The sequence below is a fragment of the Ranitomeya imitator genome, chromosome 2 (assembly GCF_032444005.1).
Source record: "Ranitomeya imitator isolate aRanImi1 chromosome 2, aRanImi1.pri, whole genome shotgun sequence".
NCBI lineage: Eukaryota > Metazoa > Chordata > Amphibia > Anura > Dendrobatidae > Ranitomeya > Ranitomeya imitator.
Genome location: NC_091283.1, coordinates 239,441,672 through 239,469,664, shown reverse-complemented (window position 1 = coordinate 239,469,664; position 27,993 = coordinate 239,441,672).

Genomic DNA, 27,993 nt, shown 5'->3' with positions numbered 1-27,993 from the left:
GATAAGTCCTGGCTTTGTTTTTGCTGTCCACCTGCTGTGGACCTTATAGTTCTGTGCATTTTCATGTTTTGTCTTATCCAGCTTTGTCTGTGAAGGATTTTTTGCAGCCAAGCTGTGTCTCTGGAGATGCAGATATACCCTCCATGTCTTTAGTCCGATGTGGTGATTTGAATTTTCTGTGGTGGATATTTTCTAGTGTTTTAATACTGACCGCATAGTACCCTGTTCTATTCTTTCTTTTTAGCTAGTATGGCCTCCTATGCTAAATCCTGATTTCATGTCTGCGTATGTTATTTCCCTCTCCTCTCACAGTCAATATTTGTGGGGGGCTATCTATGCTTTGGGGATTTTCCCTGAGGCAAAATAGGTTTCCTGTTTCTGTTTTTAGGGGTAGTTAGTTCTTAGGCTGTGTCGAGGGGTCTAGGGAGTGTTAGGTACCCCCCACGTCTACTTCTAGTTGCGCTGCTAAGTTCAGGGTTTGTGGTCAGTACAGGTACCACCTTCTCCAGAGTACGTCTCATGCTTCTCCAAGGCCACCAGATCATAACAACAGGGGCATATACTATGGAGCATCTTATGGGGGCCATCAACCATAATGGAGCAGCGTATGGGGCATATGGATGGGAGAAGCAAATTAAAGAATGGTGGCGCAGGATGGGAGCAGCACATGACAGAACGGGGGCACAGGATGGGAGCAGCACATGACAGAATAGGGCAGCACATGACAGAACGGGGGGGCAGGATGGGAGCAGCACATGACAGAACAGGGGCGCAGGATGGGAGCAGCACATGACAGAACAGGGGCGCAGGATGAGAGCAGCACATGACAGAACGGGGGCACAGGATGGGAGCAGCACATGACAGGATGGGGGCGCAGGATGGGAGCAGCAAATGACAGAATGGAGGCGCAGGATGGGTGCAGAACATGTCAGAATTGAGGCGCAGGATGGGTGCAGCACATGTCAGAATGGGGGCGCAGGATGGGAGCAGCACATGTCACAATGGGGGCGCAGGATGGGTGCAACACATGACAGAATGGGGCGGAAGATGGGTGCAACACATGGCAGGATGGGGGCGCCGGATGGAGCAGCACATGTCAGAATGGGGGTGCAGGATGGGTGCAGCACATGACAGGATGGGGACGCAGGATGGAGCAGCACATGACAGGATGGGGACGCAGGATGGAGCAGCTCATGACAGGATGGGGACACAGGATGGAACAGCACATACCAGGATGGAGACCAACAGGTTCAATAGCTAGTTGACCTATATTCAAGCGAGACTAGACAGAAAAACTAAAATCATGTTATCCGAAACAGTAAGAAAACCAGCCACATATTGGCAGATCCCAGACCTCAAACTATATACTTCATAAGTTTATAAGCCACTCCAGTGTCGGGAATAGATAGTATGTGACAATACAGTATAATTCTTGTGTTTTTTCTCCTATAGGAACTGCCCTAGTTTTGTATTGTAACAGCTGATGATTAGTAGTGCAGACAAATTGTCCTAGACTAAACTCCGTTTTCAGACAGCCCAATATGTACCATTCAGGGAAAACTTACCTGCTCCAAAGATCAATAGCAGCTTCTAACTATTGGCCATGCTGCGGTCTGTCAAGGAATGAGTGCAATATCATTATGAAGACTAGGGATGTGTGCAATCATAATGTCTGGGAGATCTGTGCCATTATTTAGTATGAATATGGAGATTATCTCTGAAAGTTAAGTGTTCCCTGAGTGGTATATACTGTATTGTCACATACTATCTATTCCTGACACTGGAGTGGCGTATAAACTTACAAAGTATATAGTTTGAGGTCTGGGATCTGCCAATATGTGGCTGGTTTTCTGACTGTTTCGGTAACATGATATATGATTTTAGGGTTTTCTTCGTCTAGTCTCGCTTGAATATAGTTCAATATTAAATAGTCTCCTGATGAATGAATCCAATGAATATTCATTTCTCTTAAGTAGTGGCACACGTGACCGCCGGCAGCAGCAGGAAGCCGGTGGATGACACTGCGCACTACTGAAGAGCAATGAATACTCACCGCTCTCTGTGCGCACAGTCCCAGCGAGTTCTCCGACAGCTGTGCTCTGCTTGTGACGTCCCTGCCATGTGCTGCTTACAAGCATAAAACAGCTGACGGCATCAGAGCAGGACGCTGTGAGGGAGCGCCGGGTAGGTAAGTGTAATGGTTTTTTTTATGTTTTCTGATGGGGCCATGCATACCAGGATGGGGGTGGGGGTCAATTATAAGGATTGGGCTATGCATACCAGGAGCGGGATGGGGGCCAATCATACCAGAATAGAGATGGGGGCCCTGCATACCAGGATAAGGATGAGAGTCATGCATACTACGACGAGGTGGGGGCACTGCATACCGGGATAGGTGCCAATCATACCAGAATAGGGATGGTGCCCTGCATACTAGGAAGAGATGGGGACCCTGCATACCAGGATTATGATGGGGCCATGCATACTAGTATAGGGATGAGGGCGATCATTCCTGCCAGGATAGAGCCGAGGGATCCATGGATACCAGGATAGGGATGAGGGATCCATGCAAACCAGGGTAGGGATGAGGGGGCATTAATACCAGGGTAGGGATGAGGGGGCATGCATACCAGGGTAGGGATGAGGGGGCATGCATCCGAAGGGGCCATTTGTATCAGGATGGAGGTGAGGGATCCATGGATACCAGGAGGAGACCATATATACCAGGATAGGTGATATTAACCCCTTTACCCCCAAAGGGTGGTTTGCACGTTAATGACCGGGCCAATTTTTACAATTCTGACCACTGTCCCTTTATCAGGTTATAACTCTGGAACGCTTCAATGGATTCCGGTGTTTCTGACATTTTCTCGAGACATATTGTACTTCACGTTAGTTGTAAAATTTCTTTGATGATATTACCTGCGTTTATTTGTGAAAAAAACGGAAATTTGGCAAAAATTTTGCAATTTTCCAACTTTGTGATTTAATGGCATAAACATTCAGGGATATGTCACACAAAATACTTAATAAGTAACATTTCCCACATGTCTACTTTACATCAACACAATTTTGGAACCAATATTTTTTTTGTTAGGGAGTTATAACGGTTCAAATTTGACTATCGATTTCTCATTTTTACTACACCTTTTTTTTCTCTAGGGACCACATCACATTTGAAGTCACTTTGATAGAAAATATCAAAAAGTGGCTTCTAAAAACTGCACCCCTCAAGGTGCTCAAAACCACATTTAAGAAATTTATTAACCCTTCAGGTGCTTCACAGGAATTTTCACAATGTTTAAAGGGAACCTGTCACCCCCAAAATCGATGGTGAGGAAAGCTCACCGTCATCAGGGGCTTATCTACAGCATTCTGTAATGTATTCTGTAATGCTGTAGATAAACCTCCGATGTTACCTGGAAGAGGAGAAAAAGAGGTTAGTTTATACTCACCCAGGGGCGGTCCCGCTGCGGTCTGGTCAAATGGGTTTCTCAGGTCCGCTCCGGCGCCTCCTATCTTCATTCCATGACGTCCTCTTCTGGTCTTCATGCTGTGGCTCCAGCGCAGGCGTACTTTGTCTGCCCTGTTGAGGGCAGAGTAAAGTACTGCAGTGCGCAGGCGCCGGGCCTCTCTGACCTTTCCGGCACCTGCACACTGCAGTACTTTGCTCTGCCCTCAACAGGGCAGAAGAAGTACGCCTGCGCCGGAGCCACGGCGTGAAGACCAGAAGAGGACATCATGGAATGAAGATGGAAGGCGCCTGAGCGGACCTGAGAAACCCATTTGACCAGACCGCAGCGGGACCGCCCCTAGGTGAGTATAATCTAACGTCTTTTTCTCCTCTTTCAGGTTACATCAGGAGCTTATCTACAGCATTACAGAATGCTGTAGATAAGCCCCTGATGACGATGAGCTTACCTCACATCGATTTTGGGAGTGACATGTTCCCTTTAAGAAAAAAATGAACATTTAACTTTTTTCACACAAAAAATACTGCAGATCCAATTTGTTTTATTTTGCCAAGGGTAACAGGAGAAATGGGACCCAAAAAGTTGTTGTACAATTTGTCCTGAATACGCCGATACCCCATATGTGGGGGTAAACCCCGGTTTGGGTGCATGGCAGAGCTCGGGAGGGAAGGAGTGCCATTTGACTTTTCAATGCAAAATTGGCTGGAATTGAGATAGGATGCCATGTCGCATTAGGAGAGCCCCTGATGTGCCTAAACAGTGGAAACCCCACAAGTGACACTATTTTGGAAAGTAGACCCCAAGGAACTTATCTAGATGTGTGGTGAGCACTTTGAACCCCCAAGTGCTTCACAGAAGTTTATAATGTAGAGCCGTAAAAATAAAAAATCATTTGTTTCACAAAAATCATCTTTTTGCCCCCAATTATTTATTTTCCCAAGGGTAACAAGATAAAATGGACCACAAAAGTCGTTGTCCAATTTGTCCTGAGTACGCTGATACCCCATATGTGGGGGTAAACCACTGTTTGGGCGCATGGCAGAGTTAGGAAGGGAAGGAGCGCCGTTTTAATTTTTGAACACAGAATTGGCTGGAATTGAGATCGGACGTCATATTGTGTTTGCAGAGCTCCTGATGTGTTTAAACAGTGGAAACCCCCAATTCTAACTACAACCCTAGCCCAACACACCCTTAATCCCAACCCTAACCCCAACACACCCCTAACCCTAATTCCAACCCTAAGGATAACCCTAACCCAAACAGACTACTAATCCCAACACACCCCTAAGCCTAATCCCAACTACACCCCTAACCCTGAAACACCCCTAACCCAACTGTAATCAATCCAAACTCTAACCCCAACCCAAACTTTAGCCCCAACCCTAATGGGAAAATGGAAATAAATACATTTTATTATTTTTCCCTAACTAAGTGGGTGGTGAAGGGGGGTTTGATTTACTATTTATAGCGGGTTTTTGTGATTGGCAGCTGTCACACACTAAAAGACACTTTTTATTGCAAAAAATATTTTTTGCGTTACCACATTTTGAGAGCTATAATTTTTCTATATTTTGGTCCACAGAGTCATGTGAGGTCTTTTTTTTTTTGCGGGACGAGTTGACGTTTTTATTGGTACCATTTTCTGGCACATGACATTTTTTGATCGTTTTTTATTACGATTTTTGGTAGGCAGAATGAACAAAAACCATCAATTGATGAATTTCTTTTTGGGGGAGGCGTTTATACCGTTCCATTTTTGGTAAAATTGATAAAGCAGTTTTATTCTTCGGGCCAGTACGATTAGAGCGATACCTCATTTATATCTTTTTTTATGTTTTGGCGCTTTTATACGATAAAAACTTTAAGTTTCAATATGTTTTTTTATAGTTTTAAATACAACCAAAGATAAACAATCTTCTGTACAGAAGAAAAAGGTGCATCAATATAAAAAATATAATGATTGCTTAGTACTAATATTTAGCTTTAAAGGGGGCAAACAAAACGTACAAAGACATTTAGACAATACATACAAAGGGTAATTACATCAGGAAGGGGAGTATAAACTCAGTCATCAAACTAGCAATATCTATAACATAACAGGAGAGATTGCTCATGTAGGTCAGCGCTCAAGGGGTCCGGTAGTGTGGTTAGCCATTACCAAATAGAGTCTAAGTTGAGCATAAGTCTGAGGGGTATCAGATACACACGGCAATGTATATAAATCGTAGAGAAATTTATCCTACCAGGGCAATGTTTGCCAGACGGACCTCAGATCCACATATAAACCACATCATGGGGAAATCATAAGGGCCTGAGTCAAAAGAGCATTAGGATCGAGGTCAAGCCAAGGGTTCCAAGTCCGGAAAAAAGTGTTCCACTCATCATTCCTGGTTGCTTGGATACGTTCATATAGTAGAATCGAGTTTATTCTATCTTTAACTAGCGAAATGGATAGTGACGTGGTTTTCCATCTAGTAGCGATGGGGATTTTTGTAGCCATACAAATAATGGTTACTAGTTTATGCAGACTCTTAGTGAATCCAGGATATTTTGCCCCCAGCAAGAAAACCGTGGGGTCCATGGAGACTGTCTTACCATATATCTGTTCTACGATTGACCTGACCTCGCGCCACAAAGCCTCAACGACAGGACAACTCCAAAATATGTGTAACATGTCACCCAAGGCATTACAACCTCTGAAGCAATTGTTGGGTATGTGTGGGTGGATGGCATGAAGTATCACCGGGACGTAATATGTTCTGTGAAGAACTTTGATCGACGTTTCTGCTAGGGAGGCCTGATGACCACCCTTTGTTAGTGTATCACAGGACATATACCATTTCTCTATGGGTATAACAAGGCCCAGATCCTCCTCCCATTGTAACAAATTTTAATTTCTCTTTCGTACGTGGTGTATTAAAAGCAGAGTACACCAAGGAGATCAATTATACGATAAAAACCTTTATGTAAAAAATAATTGTTTTTGCATCGCTTTATTCTGAGGGCTATAACTTATTAATTTTTTCGCTGATGACGCTGGATGGCGGCTCGTTTTTTGCAGGACAAGATGACATTTTCTTTAGTGTCATATTTATTTATATCCGTCTTTTTGATCGTGTGTTATTCCACTGTTTGTTCGGCTGTATTATGATAAAGCGTTGTTTGCTTCGTGTTTTAGGTTTTATTTTTACGGTGTTCACTGAAGGGGTTAACTAGAGGGGCAGTTTTATAGGTTGGGTCGTTACGGATGCGGCGATACTAAATATGTGTACTTTTATTTTTTGTTATTTACATAAAGAAATTGTATTTATTGGAATAATAGTTTTTTCTTTATTTAGGAAATTTTTTTGTAAATATTTTTACAATGTAATTTTTTTTTTCAGATCAGCGATTTGACAGGCAGTGCAGGAGGCTTGCCTGTGCCTGCTGTTAGCAGGTGCTGACAAACCACCTCCCGGAAGGACCCTGCGGCCATCTTGCCTCCGGAGGCCTGCAGGGAGGACAGAGGAGACCCTCTGAACAACATAATCACATCCCTATCTTGTTTGATCGCAGTGTTCCAGGGGTTCCGGAACAATCCGTGACCGCTCGTGGCACATAGTGCCAGATATCAGCTGTGATAATCAGCTGGCACTTGGCCGCACACACGGGGTATGACGTACTATCCAGTCAGATAGGCCCAGGTCACCTCGACGGGATAGTACGTCTAAGGTCACAGAGGGGTTAAGTACTGAATTGACCAAATTTTTTGCTTTAATTTTTTTTTCTTAATTTCCTGCTCTAACACCTAGTTGCATCTTATAATCCAAAAATACGGTATATATACAGTACAGACCAAAAGTTTGGACACACTGCATTCTTTCTGAGATTTTTCTGTATTTTCATGACTATGAAAATTGTACATTCACACTGAAGGCATTTAAACTATGAATTAACACATGTGGAATTATACGCTTAACAAAAAAGTATGAAACAACTGAAAATATGTTTTATATTCTAGGTTCTTCAAATTAGCCACCTTTTGCTTTGATTACTGCTTTCCACACTCTTGGCATTCTCTTCATGAGCTTCAAGAGGTAGTCACCGGGAATGGTCTTCCAACAATCTTGAAGGAGTTCCTAGAGATGCTTAGCACTTGTTGGCCTTTTTGCCTTCACTCTGCGGTCCAGCTCACCCCAAACCATCTCGATTGGGTTCAGGTCTGGTGACTGTGGAGGCCAGGTCATCTGGCGTAGCACCCCATCACTCTCCTTCTTGGTCAAATAGCCCTTACACAGCCTGGAGGTGTGTTTAGGGTCATTGTCCGGTTGAAAAATAAATGATGGTCCAACTAAACGCAAATCGGATGGAATAGCATGCCGCTGCAAGATGCTGTGGTAGCCATGCTGGTTCAGTATGCCTTCAATTTTGAATAAATCCCCAACAGTGTCACCAGCAAATCACCCCCACACCATCACACCTCCTCCATGCTTCACGGTGGGAAACAGGCATGTAGAGTCCATCCGTTCACCTTTTCTGCGTCGCACAAAGACACTGTCGTTGGAACCAAAGATCTCAAATTTGGACTCATCAGACCAAAGCACAAATTCCCATTGGTCTAATGTCCATTCCTTGGGTTCTTTAGTCCAAACAAGTCTCTTCTGCTTGTTGCCTGTCCTTAGCAGTGGTTTCCTAGCAGCTATTTTACCATGAAGGCCTGCTGCACAATGTCTCCTCTTAACAGTTGTTGTAGAGATGTGTCTGCTGCTAGAACTCTGTGTGGCATTGACCTGGTCTCTAATCTGAGCTGCTGTTAACCTGCAATTTCTGAGGCTGGTGACTCGGATACACTTATCCTCAGAAGCAGAGGTGACTCTTGGTCTTCCTTTCCTGGGGCGGTCCTCATGTGAGCCAGTTTCTTTGTAGTGCTTGATGGTTTTTGCAACTGCACTTGGGGACACTTTCAAAGTTTTCCCAATTTTTCAGACTGACTGACCTTCATTTCTTAAAGTAATGATGGCCACTTGTTTTTCTTTACCTATCTGCTTTTTTCTTGCCATAATACAAATTCTAACGGTCTATTCAGTAGGACTATCAGCTGTGTATCCACCAGACTTCTGCACAACACAACTGATGGTCCCAACCCCATTTCTAAGGCAAGAAATCCCACTTATTAAACCTGACAGGGCACACCTGTGAAGTGAAAACCATTCCCGGTGACTACCTCTTGAAGCTCATCAAGAGAATGCCAAGAGTGTGCAAAGCAGTCATAAAAGCAAAAGGTGGCTACTTTGAAGAACCTAGAATATAAGACATATTTTCAGTTGTTTCACACGTTTTTGTTAAGTATATAATTCCACATGTGTTAATTCATAGTTTTGATGCCTTCAGTGTGAACTTACAATTTTCATAGTCATGAAAATACAGAAAAATCTTTGAATGAGAAGGTGTGTCCAAACCTTTTGTTCTGTACTGTATATCTTCTTTTTTTTCTCAGTGAACTCATTCTTCATGTTTGGTTTCATTAAAATAAAAACACTCATACTCCGCTGGCGGCCGGCTCCACTTCTGCGGTGTGGAGACTCACTGTCCCGGGGCTTATGTGAGGTTGTTACATCACACGAGCCCTGCACCCGATCAGCGACAGCTTCACTGCTCCTTCCTTCAGATGTATTGAACAGGAAGCCAGGGCCGCGGCTGCTCTCTGCCTCATGATGCTTGATTTGTCCGAAGGTGGGGACAGTGACATTAGCGCTGATTGGGCACAGGGCTCACATGACGTAACAACCTCAAAAGAGCCTCAAGAACACAAGCGCAAACACCAGTGAAACGGCGCCATCATGGGAGGTTTCTATGAGGATTTTTATTTTAACAGGACCTAACATGAGGAATGAGAAGGGCTTGTCCAACTATTTGGCAACCTTTATAAACATCAAAAATCCCACACAGAGAAAAGCCATTATTATACCTAGAGTGTGAGAAATAAATTACAGGAAAATCGTATTTTGTTGACCTTCAAAAATAATTCAGACGGGGAGAACCTATATATTATTGACAAATTGTGCAAAAACATGATGCGCAGCGTGCGTTCAAGGTGAGAATATTATATGGGAGTTTTATAGGATAAACCAAATACCAACAGAAAATAAACAACCCAAAACAAACATTTATCAGTAAAAATAACTCCTCTTTATTAGGTAAAGTATAAATGAATTGTGCTATTTTCCGATACCCGTCGCATCTCCATTTTTCATGATCTTGGGTTGGGTGAAGCCTTATTTCTTGCGTGCAGAGCTGATGATTTTAATTATACCATTTTGGTGCAGATACGGTTTTCTGATTGCTTGTTATTGCATGTTTCAATAAGTTTTATTTAGAAAGTTTACAACTGTTTGGATAGGTTCTCCCACGCAGGGGAGGTGTAAATTTCAGTAATAATGAACAAACACAAATTTTAACATAGGGGGAGACAAGACAAAGATGGGGGGGGGGATAGTTCAAAAAGAAGACAAACAGGTAATGCACAGAGTGTTTACACCAGCATATTGTCAACTATCGCACACAATGGCAACAACGTAAAATAGTCACAATTTCAGATTAGGTCATACAGGGGATGTTAATTTAAGGTAGAGAAAGAATATAATTTATAATAAGATCTGCTTAAGCATAGACATGTGATTAAACCCCTAATACTATGTTTGGACATCTTCCCCAAGTCCTTCAGGCCCCGTCTCATCAGGGTGACAAACGCAAGGCCTGATTTAGTTGCATGTTCGGATCTAGATCTATCCACGGGTTCCATATCATATCTTCTGCCAGCAGCAAAAGGCCTCGGACAGGTCCCTCATGCCCGAGTATATTCACTTGAGCTCGGTCTTCCAGAATGGCTTGAAGGCGCTGGGAGATAGACTGGAAAGTGGTCTGACCCATATTAACACTCTTTTCCAAGATGTCAACTAATGCCTTAACCGTCTGGAAGCCGACCTCAAGAGACCAGCACACCATTTTTTTATAAGATAGCGCAGGACATGTCGGAATACCTTACGCCTTAGCTCCAGCTCAACGTGATGCAGGCCTGCAACGCTGCTTACGTTCAGGCTATGCAGCAGACTCGGTATTTCCACCTGTTCCACCAATTACACACTTTACCTCAATACTGAGTGTCATGGAAACCTACTCCGTGGTGTCACTAATTCGTCACGTGCCCGCTCCCAGCACATGACTTGGGGTTGCGCCTGCAAGGGTTAATCTATCTCCTCTCTCTCAGTCCAGCAGTCAACCTCTGTCCTATGCTGTAGTGGGAGCATAAATCACACACCAACCCAGGCCACACACCCGCTCATACACGCTTCCACCACTCATCGAACACATGGGCGATGAGTCCCGGAAATGTTAATACTAATAATGTCTACCACTCATAAGGCTCACACACCTTAGGCTATGGATTCTTTTAGAAAATTCAAGGTTCAACTTGTTAAAGTTTTATACATTAATACAAAAAAGGTTCAGTGCTTACAGTAAGAAAAAGGTATAAAAATATAATAAAAAGACATACAACTTATGCAAAACAGTATAAAATAAACAGGAGGAAACTTACAGAAATCATCTAACTTGTAGTCTGTTTCTGCTCCCTGAGGGGGGTGAATGGAGTTGGTGGAACACATCAGCTTCTCAGGCTGCTCTCACACATGAACATGATTCTAGGTATACCGGCCTAATTTCTAGCTTTGGCCTGGAGGTCAGATTTCTAGACCAGCCTCTCAGGTTAATATCATAATTGCTTGTTTTTGATTGGACCACGGCCGCGCTACCAATGAATATGTTATTTTCTCTTGAGATCCTTTGTGTAAATGTTCTCACAGAGATACTATCAGGCCGTAATTGAAATCTCTCTTCCAAGAGCTAGGAGGTGTCAAATGTTACCTTTCTTCTTGGCGTCCAGCAGGACCCCCTGGTGAGATTTGGAGACAGAAGTCTGCTTGTCTCAGGAAAATACTTATTAGCACCTGGTGCGACCTGCAGCCTTCAGGACAGATGATGGTACTAGTCACACAATACCTATCATAGGTCACTGTGCATATGTATATATACAAAAATTTCACCACACCTCCCTCATGAACATGCATGGGGGTTGACTTACAGGTCAGCTCCCAAGCACGTATCTGGTTCTGCCCCACCTTGGCGAGATCGGCCATCAGCATTGCCATGATCAACTCCTTTCTTATGCTGAATTGTGAAATCATATTGCTGTAATATTAGACTCCATCTAAGCAATTTCCCGTTGTCCCCAACTGCTCTGTTGAGCCAACTCAATGGGTTATGATCTGTGATCACGGTGAAGTTGCGCCCAAAGAGGTATGGTTGCAGGCAGCTTCTGCAGAGCCCACACAATTGCCAAATATTCCTTCTCAATGGTGGCATAAGCCACTTCTCTGGGCAGGAGTTTCCTGCTTAGGTACAGTATTGGGTGCGCCTCTCCTTGTTGGTTCACCTGGCTGAGAACCGCACCTAGCCCATAGGTGCTGGCATCTGTCTGCACTACAAACCGGCGAATGAAATCTGGGGCCTGCAGGATGGGTAAACGAACCAATGCTGACTTTAGGGCAGAAAATTATTCCTCACACTGAGGACTCCAGGAGACAATTTTGGGAAGTTTCTTCCTGGTCAGATCAGTTAACGGTTTGGCCAGAGCACTGTAGTTTGGTACAAACCTCCTATAGTAGCCCGCTGTACCCCAGGAAGGACAGTACCTGCTTCTTGGTTCATGGGGTGGCCCAGGCTGTAATGGCTTCTACCTTCCCTGGCTCAGGTTTTAGCAGTCCTCCCCTCACCCGGTGTCCAAGGTATTGTACTTCCCATATGGCTACCTGACACTTCCCTGGCTTAACAGTAAGACCTGCAATTTTAAGCCTTTGCAACACCTGCGAAAGATGTACGAGGTGTTCCTCCCAAGAATTACTAAAAATGGCTATGTCATCGAGATAAGCAACGGCAAAACTATCTCAACCTTCCATTAAGTGATTGACCAAGCTCTGGAAGGTGGCAGGGGCATTCTTCATACCAAAGGACATCACTAGAAACTCACCTGAATGGTGTTATAATGGCAGACCTCCTGAGCTCTGGTCAGGGGTATCTGCCAGTATCCCCTACTTAGGTCCATGATGGTGAGGTACGATGCTTTAGCTAGCTGCTCTAACAGCTCGTCTATCCTCGGCATGGGGTAGATCTCACATGTAGTCAGTACATTTAATTTCCTGTAGTCTACACAGAATCGGGTAGTACGGTCCTTTTTTGGGACAAGAACCACAGGCGAGGCCCAGGCACTTCGGGATTTTTGTATCACCTTGAGGTTCAGCATCTCCTCTGTTCCCTCATGTGTGCCTTCACCTCTGCTGACACACGGTATCCAGACTGCCATACTGGGGGATTAGTACCAGTGTCCACATGGTGAGCTGCTAAGTGCGTCCTTCCAGGCTCCCCTGTCAAGACTTCAGTGAACTCACTGAGCGCCCCCATCAGCTCAGACCGTTAACTGGGATAGCTCAGGGTTATATTCTGCTGACTCCAGTGACTCCATGTACCGAGTCCCATCCCCCACATCTAGTAACAGATCAGCCTCCCCATCTTCAGGCAGGCTACAGACAGGTAAGACACAGGTCTCCCTGTCATGATGAGCCTTCAGCATATTCACATGAAATACTTTCTGACGCTTTGCACGCTCATCTAGTGTCACCACATAAATAACATCATTTAGCCACTTATGTACAGTGTATGGTCCCTCCCATACGGCCTGCAATTTATTGTGTAACATAGGGACCAACGCCCAAACCTGCTCCTCCTCGTAGACCCTCAGTCTGGCATTACGGTCGTACCAGACCTTCTGGTTGATTTGGGCCTGGGTCACGTTCTCATGGGCCAGGTTGCTCAGTTTTTGCATTCTCTCTCTGAGCTACAGTACATAATCGACCACTGAGACTCCAGTAGTTCTGGGGTCATCCTCCCAACAATCCTTAATCAAATCAAGTGGCCCCCAGACCCTCCTTCCATAAACCAGTTCAAAGGTGGAGAATCCAGTAGACGCCCGGTGTACTTCTCTGTAGGCAAACAGATGGGGGAGGTACCGCTCCCAGTCTCTCCCTTCAGTCTCCACCAGCATTTCGAGCATTTGCTTTAATGTTCCCTTAAAACACTCGCAGAGTACATTGGTTTGGGGATGATAGGCTCTGGCCTCAAAATGCTGTACTTGTATTCATTCACTGAGGCTTTCCATGAGATCGGGCGTGAACTGGGTTCCCTGATCGGTCAACACTTTCTTGGGGAAACCCACAAGAGAGAACACAGTCAGTAAAGCATCCAATACTTTGCTCGGATGGAGAACAGTGCCACAGCTTCCAGGTACACACGGGCCATGGGCACGGCAGGGCTGACCCCTCCAATCCCGGTTATAGACATAGTCTTTCCTGGTATGATATTGGCAGGGGTTATCATGGCTGGACGCACCAGGGTCACCTCTGCCCCAGTGTCCCTGAGACCAATGATGACTTTATTGCCAACAGTGACAGATTGACAGTTCTCATTAGCCCTCGCATCAGAGGTGGCCACAAAGAGGACAGACGGTGGGGGCACAGATGGCTTTATGGTTGTAGTTTGGCGTATCTATCAGGGCAGACAGCGCTAACATGTCCCACTTTGCTGCAGGAGAAGCACCGGCATGCATCACCTAGAGAATGTCAATTCCCCGGGACCCCATAGAAGGTGGACTTGGACAGCACTGGTGATCGGCCGGCAGAGGGAGAAGAGTCCCCATTTGGCTTACCTCCCCTCCAGCTGAATCCCGAAGGCTTCCGCACCTCAGGCATCCTGTTAGCCACATAGCAGTCCACAATCCTTGCAGCCTGATATGCAGTCTGTGGCTCCCGATCACACACAAATTGTTGTTCATCTGTGGGGCACATGTGAAGAAATTGATCCTTGCCCATAAGATCCATTAAGTCCTCAAAACTGTTAACAAAGTCCCCTGATCCATTGATGGAATGTGGTCCTCATGGTGCACACAACATCTGCATAGCTGTCAGTTGATCTACGTTGTAGGTTCCGGAACTTTCTCCGATACACTTCTAGTGTTAGGTTGTATTTCCTGATCAGGGCCTCCTGTATGGCCTCATAGTTCCCATCTAGCTCTGGTGGGAGGCCAGCAAAATCTTCCAGGGCTTTGCCTCTCAACCCTGGGGTTAGATACTGCGCCCACTGCTCACGGGGTAGATGGTACTACCTGCAGGTTTTTTCAAACCCCCCGAAGGAAAGTATCTAAGTCCGTATCCTTCTCCATCACAGGGAAGTTTTCCAGACGTGGTCTCCTCGGATTTATGTCCTGGGAGGGGGTTAGCTGAAGACTGATACCCCTCTCTATTTGAGTCATCTGAAGCTGGAAAGCTCTGTCCTCCCGGCGTTCTGCAGCCTCTCTCTCAGCCCGGTCCCGGCGTTCTGCAGTCTCTCGGTACAATAGAATAAGCTGCATGCGAAGATTGGGATCACTTGTTCCCAGCTCTTGTAAGGCCATTTGCAAAGTGAAGTCCATAGGCTCCTCAGCACTGACATTGCTGGCATTTCCATCAGGTATTCCTGGTGCAAGAGCTGGCATGGCTGGGTCTCTCTGAGGTGGACTCTCTCCTTGCCCAGATGTTCCAGCACTTTGTTCCATGTCCTGCTCGACCAAGGCGCGTATCAGCCGTTCCCTGGATCTGTCGGTCGTCTCTATTCCTCTCTGCTCATAGAGGTCGGTCAGAGACTCTTTGCTCTGCTTCTTGTACTGGGCTGCCATATCGGTGAACAGTCTTTGCCAAATAAAAGATATCAAAGAAAAACGGGGAGGAGAAACTGTTTGCAAGTATGTCTAAGTAAGCACTGAGTTGAACTTTGCAGAACTGGTGCACTCCTCGCAAGGATACCAATTCTTTAGTACAGGGAATAATTGCTTAAACCATGCACTAATGCTTTAATAGAAATAATTCTATCCCATCGCTCTGCCACCAATTGTCATGGATCCCTACTCCGTGATGTCACTAATTTGTCACATGCCCGCTCCCAGCACGTGACTTGGGGTTGCGCGTGCAAGGGTTAATCTATCTCCTCTCTCTCAGTCCAGCATTCAACCTCTGTCCTATGCTGTAATAGGAGCCTAAATCACACACCGACCCAGACCACACATCCGATCATACACGCTGCTACCACTCATCGAACACACGGGCGATGAGTCCTGGAATTTTTTATACTAATAATGTCTACCACTCATAAGGCTCACACACCTTAGGCTATGGATTCTTTTAGAACATTCAAGGTTCAACTTGTTAAAGATTTATATTTTAATACAAAAAGGTTCAGTGCTTACAGTAAGAAAAAAAAGTAAAAAAATATAATAAAGAGAAATGCAACTTATGCAAAACAGTATAAAATAAACGAGAAAACTTATAGAAATCATCTAACTTGTAGTCTGCTTTCTGCTCTCTGAGGGGGGGTGAATGGAGTTGGTGGAACACATCAGCTTCTCAGGCTGCCGTCACATATGTATACGATTCTAGGTATACCGGCCTAATTTATAGCTTTATAAACAAAGAAGAACACCCGAGATATGTCCAAAAATAAATGAAAAGTTTTTTATTATTAATACAAAAAAATAAGATCTTTGTACTAGTGATGCTGCATACACAGAATCTATAGTAAAAAGATTGTCAAACAGGGTTAATAGGTGCATAACCAGAGTGCGTAGCACCTCGCTCGGTTAACGCTGGCCTTAACCCTGTGTGAGGCCTGACTAGAGGGGAGTATGGAGCGGGCACTGACTGCGGTGAGGAAAAAGCGGCCATATTGACGCCAGTCTGAGGCCGTCGCACATTGGTCGTGGCAATGTTTGTGGGCGTTTTGCCACAACAAACCAGCGACTTGGATTCCATGAAAGACAAAGGCCGCGACCAATGAATATCTGTGACAGACAGAAGGACAGACAGAAAGAGGGAAGTGACACAAATAGACAATTATATAGTAGATACTTAATAGAAACAACACTAATTTAACATACTTACAAATAAGTTTTTGGCCCGCTTTTGGTAGTTGAGGCCACTGCGGATAAATTTCAGTGACAATGGCTGGCCAGGCATCACGTTTAGAAGCGGAGGCTTTGTACTCCTCACTGGCATGGTCCCAGACCTCCGGGTGTTTTTCTATCTACAATTTTGATAGAGAACCAGTCACTATATTTTTTTAAATTATTATTTGGATAAGAAATCTAAAAATATCTGTACACTAGATGGTGGCACGATTCTAACGCAGCGGTTATTATACATATGTATTTCCGTATATAGCAGCCACATACTATGTAGCACAGGCCACGACATTTTGTGGAATACGCGATGTGTGAATACAGGCCACGCAGTACATAACAGTGTACACGCAGTATATGGCCGGCGTCACACTCGGCATAAGACAATACGGTCCGTATTTTACGGCCGTAATACGCTGAAAAGTCACCAAAATATTGGTCCAGGGTGTGTCAGCGTATTTTGCGCATGGCATCCTCCGTATGTAATCCGTATGGCATCCGTACTGCGAGATTTTCTTGCAGGCTTGCAAAACCGACATACGGATATACAAGGGATCCATGGGCTCAAAAAATAATAAAAGCATATATACTGTCTATATATATATATATATACAGTGGGGCAAAAAAGTATTTAGTCAGTCAGCAATAGTGCAAGTTCCACCACTTAAAAAGATGAGAGGCGTCTGTAATTTACATCATAGGTAGACCTCAACTATGGGAGACAAACTGAGAAAAAAAAATCCAGAAAATCACATTGTCTGTTTTTTTAACATTGTATTTGCATATTATGGTGGAAAATAAGTATTTGGTCAGAAACAAAATTTCATCTCAATACTTTGTAATATATCCTTTGTTGGCAGTGACAGAGGTGAAACGTTTTCTGTAAGTCTTCACAAGGTTGCCACACACCGTTGTTGGTATGTTGGCCCATTCCTCCATGCAGATCTCTTCTAGAGCAGTGATGTTTTTGGCTTTTCACTTGGCAACACGGACTTTCAACTCCCTCCAAAGGTTTTCTATAGGGTTGAGATCTGGAGACTGGCTACGCCACTCCAGGACCTTGAAATGCTTCTTACGAAGCCACTCCTTCGTTGCCCTGGCGGTGTGCTTTGGATCATTGTCATGTTGAAAGACCCAGCCACGTTTCATCTTCAATGCCCTTGCTGATGGAAGGAGGTTTGCACTCAAAATCTCACGATACATGGCCCCATTCATTCTTTCATGTACCCGGATCAGTCGTCCTGGCCCCTTTGCAGAGAACCAGCCCCAAAGCATGATGTTTCCACCACCATGCTTTACAGTAGGTATGGTGTTTGATGGATGCAACTCAGTATTCTTTTTCGTCCAAACACGACAAGTTGTGTTTCTACCAAACAGTTCCAGTTTGGTTTCATCAGACCATAGGACATTCTCCCAAAACTCCTCTGGATCATCCAAATGCTCTCTAGCAAACTTCAGACGGGCCCGGACATGTACTGGCTTAAGCAGTGGGACACGTATGGCACTGCAGGATCTGAGTCCATGGTGGCGTAGTGTGTTACTTATGGTAAGCCTTGTTACATTGGTCCCAGCTCTCTGCAGTTCATTCACTAGGTCCCCCCGCGTGGTTCTGGGATTTTTGCTCACCGTTCTTGTGATCATTCTGACCCCACGGGGTGGGATTTTGCGTGGAGCCCCAGATCGAGGGAGATTATCAGTGGTCTTGTATGTCTTCCATTTTCTAATTATTGCTCCCACTGTTGATTTCTTCACTGCAAGCTGGTTGGCTATTGCAGATTCAGTCTTCCCAGCCTGGTGCAGGGCTACAATTTTGTTTCTGGTGTCCTTTGACAGCTCTTTGGTCTTCACCATAGTGGAGTTTGGAGTCAGACTGTTTGAGGGTGTGCACAGGTGTCTTTTTATACTGATAAAAAGTTTAAACAGGTGCCATTACTACAGGTAATGAGTGGAGGAAAGAGGAGACTCTTAAAGAAGAAGTTACAGGTCTGTGAGAGCCAGAAATCATGATTGTTTGTTTCTGACCAAATACTTATTTTCCACCATAATATGCAAATAAAATGTTAAAAAAACAGACAATGTGATTTTCTGGATTTTTTTTTCTCAGTTTGTCTCCCATAGTTGAGGTCTACCTATGATGTAAATTGCAGACGCCTCTCATCTTTTTAAGTGGTGGAACTTGCACTATTGCTGACTGACTAAATACTTTTTTGCCCCACTGTATATATATATTAGTGAGACACACATATATATAAATATTTCATACAGCGCTAGATAGCTTAAAAGCCGTAAAAAATTGGCGTGGGCTCCAGCGCAATTTTCTTCGCCAGAGTAGTAAAGCCAGTGACTGAGGGCAGATATTAATAGCCTAGAGAGGGTCCACGGTTTTTGGCCCCCCCCTGGCTAAAAGCATCTGCCCCCAGCCACCCCAGAAAAGGCACATCTGGAAGATGCGCCTATTCTGGCACTTGGCCACTCTCTTCCCATTCCCGTGTAGCGGTGGGATATGGGGTAATGAAGGGTTAATGTCAACTTGCCATTGTAAGGTGACATTAAGCCAAATTAATAATGGAGAGGCGTCAATTATGACACCTATCCATTATTAATCCAATTTTAGTAAAGGGTTAAAAAAAACACAGGACAAAAGGCAGGGAGCCAGCACACCAAGGAAATGCAGGAAGCACGGATCTCCGTCCTGACGTGACGTGAAGAATATCCAAAAAACGAAAAGATGATCCAGCTTCCAAATAAAATATTAAAGTTTAATCCAACATATTAAAATAAGGAGACGACTCCTGGGACGGCATCATACACATAGTAAGGCGAGCGACGCGTTTCGACCAAGCGGTCTTTATCACAGCTGATCTGCTAAATGACATATCCGGTATATATACAATATAGCACCAATCAAATGCTAGAAAAATGTCATGTGATACATAGGAAAAAAAAAAATCACAAATGTACCCAATAAATTCAAAACAATAATGTGCAGAAGGATATATACAATAGATAATGAACAATAAACAATGCACAATGAATAAAAATAAAGACATAAAGAAAATGAAGAAATACAGAGGGAGGGACATTGCTAGTAATGAAACATTAGTTCATTTCGTTTGTTCAAACCACCTGGAAACCTTGTACCTAGATTAAAGATCCAGAACGCTTCTCTGGTAAGTAACGCTCTGTGAATATCCCCACCGCGCGGAGGTTTTTTAATTTTCTCAATACCTATTACTTTTAAAGAAGCTGTATTGCAGGAATGAAAATCAATAAAATGCCTCGCCACCGAGGAAATGGTGCGACTATTATTTGTAGTGCATTTGATGTCATACAAGTGTTCCTATATGCGGTTTTTTAATTTCCGAGTAGTACACCCGATATATGATTTGTCACAAATCGTACAATCAATTTTGTAGACTACAAATCGTGTATTACAGTTTATAAATGTTTGAATTTTGTATGGATTTTTATTTCCTCCGGTACCAAAAAACTTTACGGTGGTAAGATGTCTGCACGTAGTGCAATTAGTTACATTACATTTATAACAACCTATACAATGCAACCAAGTATTAGTTGAATGTTCAGAAGAAAAGTGATTAGGAGATATTATGTTGCCTAAGGTAGGCGCTTTTCTGGCTACTATATTGCATCCCTTAGACAGAATCTGAGCAAGAGTGGGATCTTCAAATAAAATGGGCAAAGCTTTATTAATTATAGTTTTGATTTTATTAAACTGTCGACTAAATTGTAGACACACATATGGTTTATTGCCTATATTAGTTCTATTTATAATTTTCTTTTTTTTCTTTTTATTATTATCGCTTGTTCCACTGTCTATCTCTGAGGGGATAAGACTTGATTGCTCTTTCTGATTTACTATATGTGCTGCTCTGTCTAGCATCCAATGCGGATATCCACGTTTTCAAAATTTGTTTCGTGATTGGATTAGATCTTTAAATAAATCATTATTATTGTTACAGTTTCGCTTCAATCTCGTGAATTCACCTACAGGAATTGCCTTAACTGTGTGCCTGGGATGACTACTTTTAGCGTGAAGTAAACCATTACCTGCCATTGGTTTTATAAAAGTTCGTGTGGAAATAAGTTCATTAGGAACACCTGTCAACTCCAGATCTAAAAAGGAAATCTTGGACACAGCCTGAACATATGTGAATTTTAAGTTAAAATTGTTGTCGTTAATATAATTTACAAAGTCCTGTATGGCAGATACATCGCCACGCCAAATAAACAGCGTATCATCGATGTATCTGCCATACCAATGAATACATGCAGAAAACGGATTGGAAACTGCAAAGAGGTGTGAATACTCCCAATAAGACATGACCAGATTTGCTAGGGAAGGTGAAAATTTAGCCCCCATGGCCACACCTGTGCATTGTAAAAAATATTCAGAATCAAAAGAAAAGAAATTATGCGTCAAAAGAAAATAAGTTACCTGTAAAATAAAATTAATCAGATCACTTGAATATGAACTATACTTGTTCAGATGGAATTGTAACGCTTGTATTGCAACATTGTGAGGGATACAAGTATATAAAGAAACGACATCGCAACTTAGCCAAGTATATTCCAATTTCCATTTCTTTTTTGTTATGATACCCAGTATGTCTTTGGTATCCTTAATATATCCTGGGGTCCTAGATACCAATGGCTGTAGTAAAGAATCAAGCCACTGGCCAAGAAATTCATTTAGAGATCCTACGCTAGAGACTATGGGTCTCATAGGTGGAAAAGCAGCTTGTTTATGAATTTTAGGAAGCCCATATAAAATGGGCATCACTGGATGAGAAACTCGTAAAAAATCAGCCTGTTTAATGGTCAGGACCCCCAAAGATATTCCCTCTTCAATAATTTTGTCAATTTCAGATTTAAATGAGGGGGTAGGATCAGAAGTCAATTTTTTGTAAATATTAGTGTCCGCTAAAGATTTTAAAATTTCATTTTTATAGTCAGAGGAATTCATGATGACAATTATGCCTCCTTTATCACTAGTTTTTATAACTATGTCATTCATATCATTTATCTCCTGAATAGCTCATTTCTGGTTTATAGATAAATTGTGTTTAACTGAAACCCTTTGATTCTGCAGGGTTTTAAGATCTCGCTCCACTATTTCTTGAAATTTATTCATACATTCAGCCCGAGACTGCAAAGGATAAAAAAAGGGGTTCTTTGTTACCAAATCTAGAGATTGATTGACCAATTTATTGGATTCAGTATCCTGATCCTGTAAATCCTGCAGAATCAAAAGGGACATTTGTTCATGAAAATCCAAAGAATGAAAAACATTTGTTGTCCCATAATTTTCCTCAGACAAATATTCTTGTTGTTCAGCTGAAAAAAAATGTTTTTTAATTGTAAGATTCCGAATGAATTTATTGATGTCCAAGATTGTTGCAAAAAGATTAAAGTCTTGATCTGGCGCAAAATTTAAACCAAAAGACAATACTTCCAATTGGTCTTGTGTAAAAGATCTAGATGATAAATTTATAACATTATTATTCATCTCATTGCACCCTTCCTGCGGCGGGTCTGCACACCATATAGACTTTCTGTGCTTCCTCCCACCGCGCCTTTTGCGTTTTTTGGCTTATTCACATGTCTAATGGGACTGGTATCTGTGAGCTCATTGAGGGAGGCATCCGATGTACTGCAGCCATTATCGTCAGAATCCCCCTCTCTTGAGCTAAACCTTACAAAACGCTTGTTCTGTTTTTTGCGGCGATTGGAAAACCGCAGAATGGATCTGGGTGTTTTAGAGGAGTCTATGCCTTCATTCCAGTTGAACACTTTATTGGTTGCATAGTCGTCCAAATCTCGTTGAAATTTGCGTTTTTTTTCGTTGTATAATTTCATCCTCTAATATTGTGACGTCTTCCATGAGTTTTGGTTTCTTGGATCATGAGTTTTTTCAGTACAGACCATGAGTTAGAAATTACACCCGAGATTTAACTCCTTATTTTCGGGACTGGCTACATATCATCACAAGTAAGTGCTTTCTCTGCTTTTATTACATTCTTATTTTTTTGGGACATTGCACCATGTCGGACACCACTACAAACCGCATGCAAAAAGCAGCTAAGGTTTTTTCTGGTACATTTGAAGGAAATATTGCTACGTCTGAAATTTCTAACTCATGGTCTGTACTGAAAAAACTCATGATCCAAGAAATCAAAACTTGGTGGGATTTAACCACACTTCAGAATTACATATCCAAAAGTATGGTGCCAAGAGGCTTGCGAATTAAGAAAAAAGCCACTACTGATTTGGGCACTTCATTCTCTGAGGAGTGGAACGAAATATTAAGCACTTGTTCACTTAATCTCATGCATTTAATTGTGAAATATGAGGATAAAAAACTTAATGACATACAAAAAGAAATTGATGTATCTAAAGCAAATCTGCAGAGTATGGACATCATTTTAGAAAATAACATAGTAACATAGTAACATAGTTAGTAAGGCCGAAAAAAGACATCTCGTACAAGAAAATTCAGGAAGACGTCACAATATTAGAGGATGAAATTATACAACGAAAAAAACGCAAATTTCAACGAGATTTGGACGACTATGCAACCAATAAAGTGTTCAACTGGAATGAAGGCATAGACTCCTCTAAAACACCCAGATCCATTCTGCGGTTTTCCAATCGCCGCAAAAAACAGAACAAGCGTTTTGTAAGGTTTAGCTCAAGAGAGGGGGATTCTGACGATAATGGCTGCAGCACATCGAATGCCTCCCTCAATGAGCTCACAGATACCAGTCCCATTAGACATGTGAATAAGCCAAAAAACGCAAAAGGCGCGGTGGGAGGAAGCACAGAAAGTCTATATGGTGTGCAGACCCGCCGCAGGAAGGGTGCAATGAGATGAATAATAATGTTATAAATTTATCATCTAGATCTTTTACACAAGACCAATTGGAAGTATTGTCTTTTGGTTTAAATTTTGCGCCAGATCAAGACTTTAATCTTTTTGCAACAATCTTGGACATCAATAAATTCATTCGGAATCTTACAATTAAAAAAACATTTTTTTTCAGCTGAACAACAAGAATATTTGTCTGAGGAAAATTATGGGACAACAAATGTTTTTCATTCTTTGGATTTTCATGAACAAATGTCCCTTTTGATTCTGCAGGATTTACAGGATCAGGATACTGAATCCAATAAATTGATCAATCAATCTCTAGATTTGGTAACAAAGAACCCCTTTTTTTATCCTTTGCAGTCTCGGGCTGAATGTATGAATAAATTTCAAGAAATAGTGGAGCGAGATCTTAAAACCCTGCAGAATCAAAGGGTTTCAGTTAAACACAATTTATCTATAAACCAGAAACGAGCTATTCAGGAGATAAAAGATATGAATGACATAGTTATAAAAACTAGTGATAAAGGAGGCATAATTGTCATCATGAATTCCTCTGACTATAAAAATGAAATTTTAAAATCTTTAGCGGACACTAATATTTACAAAAAATTGACGTCTGATCCTACCCCCTCATTTAAATCTGAAATTGACAAAATTATTGAAGAGGGAATATCTTTGGGGGTCCTGACCATTAAACAGGCTGATTTTTTACGAGTTTCTCATCCAGTGATGCCCTTTTTATATGGGCTTCCTAAAATTCATAAACAAGCCGCTTTTCCACCTATGAGACCCATAGTCTCTAGCGTAGGATCTCTAAATGAATTTCTTGGCCAGTGGCTTGATTCTTTACTACAGCCATTGGTATCCAGGACCCCAGGATATATTAAGGATACCAAAGACATACTGGGTATCATAACAAAAAAGAAATGGAAATTGGAATATACTTGGCTAAGTTGCGATGTCGTTTCTTTATATACTTGTATCCCTCACAATGTTGCAATACAAGCGTTACAATTCCATCTGAACAAGTATAGTTCATATTCAAGTGATCTGATTAATTTTATTTTACAGGTAACTTATTTTCTTTTGACTCATAATTTTTCTTTTGATTCTGAATATTTTTTACAATGCACAGGTGTGGCCATGGGGGCTAAATTTTCACCTTCCCTAGCAAATCTGGTCATGTCTTATTGGGAGTATTCACACCTCTTTGCAGTTTCCAATCCGTTTTCTGCATGTATTCATTGGTATAGCAGATACATCGATGATACGCTGTTTATTTGGCGTGGCGATGTATCTGCCATACAGGACTTTGTAAATTATATTAACGACAACAATTTTAATTTAAAATTCACATATGTTCAGGCTGTGTCCAAGATTTCCTTTTTGGATCTGGAGTTGACAGGTGTTCCTAATGAACTTATTTCCACACGAACTTTTATAAAACCAATGGCAGGTAATGGTTTACTTCACGCTAAAAGTAGTCATCCCAGGCACACAGTTAAGGCAATTCCTGTAGGTGAATTCACGAGATTGAAGCGAAACTGTAACAATAATAATGATTTATTTAAAGATCTAATCCAATCACGAAACAAATTTTGAAAACGTGGATATCCGCATTGGATGCTAGACAGAGCAGCACATATAGTAAATCAGAAAGAGCAATCAAGTCTTATCCCCTCAGAGATAGACAGTGGAACAAGCGATAATAATAAAAATAAAAAAAAGAAAATTATAAATAGAACTAATATAGGCAATAAACCATATGTGTGTCTACAATTTAGTCCACAGTTCAATAAAATCAAAACTATTATTAATAAAGCTTTGCCCATTTTATTTGAAGATCCCACTCTTGCTCAGATTCTGTCTAAGGGATGCAATATAGTAGCCAGAAAAGCGCCTACCTTAGGCAACATAATATCTCCTAATCACTTTTCTTCTGAACATTCAACTAATACTTGGTTGCATTGTATAGGTTGTTATAAATGTAATGTAACTAATTGCACTACGTGCAGACATCTTACCACCGTAAAGTTTTTTGGTACCGGAGGAAATAAAAATCAATACAAAATTCAAACATTTATAAACTGTAATACACGATTTGTAGTCTACAAAATTGATTGTACGATTTGTGACAAATCATATATCGGGTGTACTACTCGGAAATTAAAAAACCGCATATCGGAACACTTGTATGACATCAAATGCACTACAAATAATAGTCGCACCATTTCCTCGGTGGCGAGGCATTTTATTGATTTTCATTCCCGCAATACAGCTTCTTTAACCCCTTCCCGACCTGTGACACAGCGTATGCGTCATGAAAGTCGGTGCCAATCCGACCTGTGACGCATATGCTGTGTCACAGAATGATCGCGTCCCTGCAGGCCGGGTGAAAGGGTTAACTCCCATTTCACCCGATCTGCAGGGACAGGGGGAGTGGTAGTTTAGCCCAGGGGGGGTGGCTTCACCCCCCCGTGGCTACGATCGCTCTGATTGGCTGTTGAAAGTGAAACTGCCAATCAGAGCGATTTGTAATATTTCACCTAAAAAACTGGTGAAATATTACAATCCAGCCATGGCCGATGCTGCAATATCATCGGCCATAGCTGGAAATACTTATGTGCACCCACCCCACCACACCGATCGCCCCCCCAGCCCTCCGATCTGTGCTCCGCTCCCCTATGTCCTGTGCTCCGCTCCCCCGTCCTCCTGTCCGCTCCCCCCGGGCTCCAATCACACCCCCCGTGCTCCAATCAAACCCCCCCGTGCTCCGATCCACCCCCCCGCACAGCGATCCCCCACCCCGTGCTCCAATCCACCCCCCCTGTTTCGATACACCCCCCATGCTCCGATCCACCCCCCGTGCTCCGACGCCCCCCCGTGCCCTGATCTTCCCCCCCCTTATACTTACCGAGCCTCCCAGGGTCCGTCCGTCTTCTTTCCTGGGCGCCGCCATTTTCCAAAATGGCGGGCGCATGTGCAGTGCGCCCGCCGAATCTGCCGGCCGGCAGATTCGTTCCAGAGTGAATTTTGATCACTGAGATATAACCTATCTCAGTGATCAAAATAAAAAAAATAGTAAATGACCCCCCCCCCCCTTTGTCACCCCCATAGGTAGGGACAATAAAAAAAATAAAGAATTTTTTTTCCACTAAGGTTGGGGTAAGAACTAGGGTTACGGTTAGGGGTAGGGTTAGGGTTAGGGGTAGGGTTAGGGTTAGGGGTAGGGTTAGGGGTAGGGTTAGGGCTAGGGTTAGGGTTAGGGCTAGGGTTAGGGTCCGGGATGTGCACACGTATTCTGGTCCTCTGCGGATTTTTCCGCAGAGGATTTGATAAATCCGCAGTGCTAAACTGCTGTGGATTTACCGCGGTCTTTCTGCGCATTTCACTGCGGTTTTACAACTGCGATTTTCTATTGGAGCAGTTGTAAAACCGCTGCGGAATCCGCAGAAAGAAGTGACATGCTGCAGAATGTAAACCGCTGCGTTTCCGTGCAGTTTTTCTGCAGCATGTGTACAGCGATTTTTGTTTCCCATAGGTTTACATTGAACTGTAAACTCATGGGAAACTGCTGCGGATCTGCAGCGTTTTCCACAGCGTGTGCACATACCTTTAGAATTAGGCTATGTGCACATGGTGCGGATTTGGCTGCGGATTCGCAGCGGATTGGCCGCTGCGGATTCGCTGCAGTGTTCCATCAGGTTTACAGTACCATGTAAACATATGGAAAACCAAATCCGCTGTGCCCATGGTGCGGAAAATACCACACGGAAACGCTGCGTTGTATTTTCCGCAGCATGTCAATTCTTTGTGGGGATTCCGCAGCGTTTTACACCTGTTCCCCAATAGGAATCCGCAGGTGAAATCCGCACAAAAAACACTGGAAATCCGCGGAAAATCCGCAGGTAAAACGCAGTGCCTTTTACCCGCGGATTTTTCAAAAATGGTGCGGAAATATCTCACACGAATCCGCAACGTTGGCACATAGCCTTAGGGTTAGGGTTGGGTTGGAATTAGGGTTGTGGTTAGGATTAGGGGTGTGTTGGGGTTAGGGTTGTGGTTAGGGTTACGGCTACAATTGGGATAAGGGTTAGGGGTGTGTTGGTGTCAGAATTGAGGGGTTTCCACTGTTTAGGCACAGCAGGGGGTCTCCAAACGCAACATGGCGCCACCATTGATTCCAGCCAATCTTGTATTCAAAAAGTCAAATGGTGCTCCCTCACTTCCGAGCCCCGACGTGTGCCCAAACAGTGGTTTACCCCCACATATGGGGTACCAGCATACTCAGGACAAACTGCGCAACAATTACTGGGGTCCAATTTCTCCTGTTACCCTTGAAAAAATAAAAAATTGCTTGCTAAAACATCATTTTTGAGGAAAGAAAAATGATTTTTTATTTTCACGGCTCTGCGTTGTAAACGTCTGTGAAGCACTTGGGGGTTCAAAGTGCTCACCACGTATCTAGATAAGTTCCTTGGGGGGTTTAGTTTCCAAAATGGGGTCACTTGTGGGGGGTTTCTACTGTTTAGGCACACCAGGGGCTCTGCAAACGC